Source organism: Poecilia formosa, unplaced genomic scaffold (genome assembly GCF_000485575.1).
Source record: "Poecilia formosa unplaced genomic scaffold, Poecilia_formosa-5.1.2 Scaffold67, whole genome shotgun sequence".
Lineage (NCBI taxonomy): Eukaryota > Metazoa > Chordata > Actinopteri > Cyprinodontiformes > Poeciliidae > Poecilia > Poecilia formosa.
The window spans coordinates 761,440-765,182 of record NW_006800006.1 but is presented as its reverse complement, the minus strand read 5'-3'; positions in this window follow the sequence as shown (position 1 = coordinate 765,182).

Below are 3,743 nucleotides of genomic sequence, written 5' to 3'. Positions count from 1 at the left end.
AGAACAAATGGAAACATGAACCCATTTGAAACAACTTGAGACTGAATGTGTTGCTACCGGCCAGCCTGGATTTTCATTCTGTTCTACCACAGTGTAGCATATTCTGAATTTAGATTGTTCCAGTAGCATTTCTATAGTTATGCGTTTCATACAGAGAATTGTAAAAGCTCTGTCTGAGTTGTGGCCTGCAACAGCTACTTAATAAAACATTTCGACTTTAACGAGAGTCATTCTTGACCACACCTGTCAAGTTTTGGTTCAGAGAACTCGGGACATTTGTAACCGCCTGCTGTGGGTGGGGTCACGAGTGAACGGGGGACGGATTGTTGGGGTTTCTTGAGATATTTAATGTAATACCTTGCGGGTGTTACATTAAGAGCAGAGGGTGGGGGTGCATCTTGTGGGGCGCTCATGCCGCCCCCCACAAGATGCCCTGGGCGGTTGCTCATGTCGCCCATGTCAGAAACCGGCACTGTTCATGGGAGTAAACTGAACTACACTGGAATCAGAACCACAGTCACTGGAAATAAGACATAATCATAATAACATTTTTTCTTTAGGAATATTAATTACCTGATTACAAGATACCATCAGTAACTGTTAGATATTATCTGATAGATATTTGCGGATCTGATTTGTTTGCCACAGTGAAACTGATCCTTTGATATAAAGTTGACAATTTCAGAGAAAAAGTTCAGTATCATTTCAAGCTTGTCTTAATCACAGTATCTTGCAAAAACTATTAAAAATTAAATAGGTAACTTTTTTTTTTTTTTTTACATATTTGTTAAAACTGACATTACATCCTGACAATATGACATGAGAGATAATATGTGAAACAGTATCTCCCTGAGGTCCTACTGCCATCTGCAGAAATACACCACATGGTCAGTTATGTGCCTGGAATATTTATTGAAAATGATCCATCGAGGAGAAGAGTCGAGTATTTTTGGTAGCTAATGGATGGAGAATAAATGCAAACAAGGATGTGTTCGCAACAACTTGACATTTATTACATTGCTGGTTCGTTCTGTTGTAGCATAAAATAAAGTTCGGTCTGGGCTTTGTCTATACTCTCAGCTTCATCACTTCATCGCCTGTCACACTGATCCAGGAGTCCTAGGTTCCCATCCTGATGTCTGACTTTATATTTTTGCTGATAGTGATATTTTCTGATCCAGAGCACTTTTCCTTCAACTATTAGTGACGGTTTTAGTATTCATATTCTGTAGAATAGTCCAGATTACCGACTGTCACACAGGAGCAATCAGCCAATCTTGTTGCATTGAACTGTTTTTATCCACCAGATTGATAATTTCATCATAGGAGTTAGAACTATGTTATCCAAATTTATTTATAATAAATTCAAACGACACACTCCTAAAATAAGGAAGTCACCATTAGTCTTTTTGATGTTTTTTGTTCTTCTAAAAATGGCTACTATAGATTTTGCATGATGGTGGATCAGGAGCATTGCTGATAGAAATAAAGGACAAAAAAATTTGTAACCAAAACAGGCAGAGATTTTTATCTTCACGAAGGGCTCATCAGCAGATGCGATGGCTGGGAGAAACCACTGTGAATGTATCAAACACTAATGATGGCGTCTGGATTGCATTTTTCATTCCAAGAGTTTTAGAAATGAAAGTCCTTCAATAAGCATCCGTCTGAAACTCAGGACAGATCTGCTATGCACCGCAGAAGCAGATATTTCTGGATCTCTACAGAACGCTGCGTTGGTTTTTCATGACACATATAGATAATGACGGGACAATCAACCAATGAGAACATTCCAGAACGTTCCTCCCAGTAAGCTGTGGGATATGGGGCAGATGTTGAACCAGGCTGCTGAGCTGCAAACATCTAAAAAAAAAAAGCTCTGCAGAGTTATTATAAATGCTGGTAACTGATAACATCTTGAAAGTCCCGACTGAGGAGGTTTCAGGTCGACATATCATCTGAGAGGACAGCAGTTACCGTGGTAACCTACAGGGGACTGAAGAAACAACAACAAAAAAAAAATACAAAAACTCTACAAGTCTGAATGGAAAAATGATTATAGTTATGAAACATATGGACGTTACATCAAACACCACAAAAAAAACATTCCATAAAATCAGGTTTTTCCTCATGGTTTAAACTTTCCTTTNATGAGAACATTCCAGAACTTTCCTCCCAGTAAGCTGTGGGATATGGGGCAGATGTTGAACCAGGCTGCTGAGCTGCAAACATCTAAAAAAAAAAAAAAAAAAACTGCAGAGTTATTATAAATGCTGGTAACTGATAACATCTTGAAAGTCCCGACTGAGGAGGTTTCAGGTCGACATATCATCTGAAAGGACAGCAGTTACCGTGGGAACCTACAGGGGACTGAAGAAACGACAACAAAAAAAAAATACAAAAACTCTACAAGTCTGAATGGAAAAACGATTATAGTTATGAAACATATGGACGTTACATCAAACACCACAAAAAAACATTCCATGAAATCAGGTTTTTCCTCATGGTTTAAACTTTCCTTTACTAACTACTAGATAAGCTTATCTGATATGTTGAATTTAAACAATTTAAGATGTCAAAAGTTATCAGTATTAGTCAATACCTAACTGATAGCGGGGCGATTTCTTTTTTGTAATGCGTCTCCCACCATCTGCTCCACTTCTCACAGCCGACTGGGTGGGAGGTTTTGCTCCATTCTCAAAGGTTGATTGCTCCCGGTTTCTAAATGTTACACGATTGCAGAGCAAACACCTTGGATGTTGGAAAACTGTTGCTTCTCGTCATTCGTCGTCCCCCGTGTGTCGAGCCCACAACTGACAACAGATTTACTAAGAACTTCTGCGTCTCTAGAGGTGTTTCCATTGCAAATGTGCACAAATCTTTGTCGATGTTCTGCTAATGTTGGAAAATTACTATTTCGCAATTGCAGTGTTTCCATTAAATAAGAAATTTAATTAAAATCACACATGAATAAGTTAGTTCGTGTGATAAGTCATGACAGCAAATAGAAAACTGTCAACCGTTACATGATATTCATAATTCAGACATGGTGCTAGCGCTTATCTATCAGCCATCAGAGGAGACGTTTGAATGAAACAAACCACTTACACCTGGGAGCGGCTGTGTATGTGGCATTTTGGGTTGTATTGTAATCTTAGGATTTTTACATAAGAGCTATTGATTCGGCATGTTTGAATGACACACAACTTTTTATGAACTGTGTGATGCTGTGAGAGCTCTGGTGGAGCCAGAAAAGCACAAAAGCAAAGTGTCATCCTACTTCTACTTCCTGTTTCTTTTTTGTAGTTTCTGTCAGTAGCAACAGCCAGCTGTTGATCATGTGACTTGTGTGATGCGAAAAAAGTTTGTGTTGCAGTTTTGCAAAACAGCTGAAGAACCATCTCATCCAACTCCAAAAACGTTTAATTGAAAAACGTGAGTTTTTTTCCCCCCGAAACTACTAAAATCCAGTTTAAATCTTTTGCTCGTCCCCAAACAGAGCATCGTTAAATAACGTCAAAATTAATTCTCACCTCGTTTCTGACTTAAAAAAACAGCATCGTTCAGTTCAAAGTCCTAAAAAAGCTTTCACTCATTTATTTATTTGAATGTGTTTGTGCACTAAATATTATGATGAGGTCTGTGGACAAATACTGCTAACCAACAGGGTTGTGGTTCAATAAATGGTTTTAATCCATCCATCAGGTGGTGTTTTTTTGTTTTCAGACCTCAGTCATCATTCA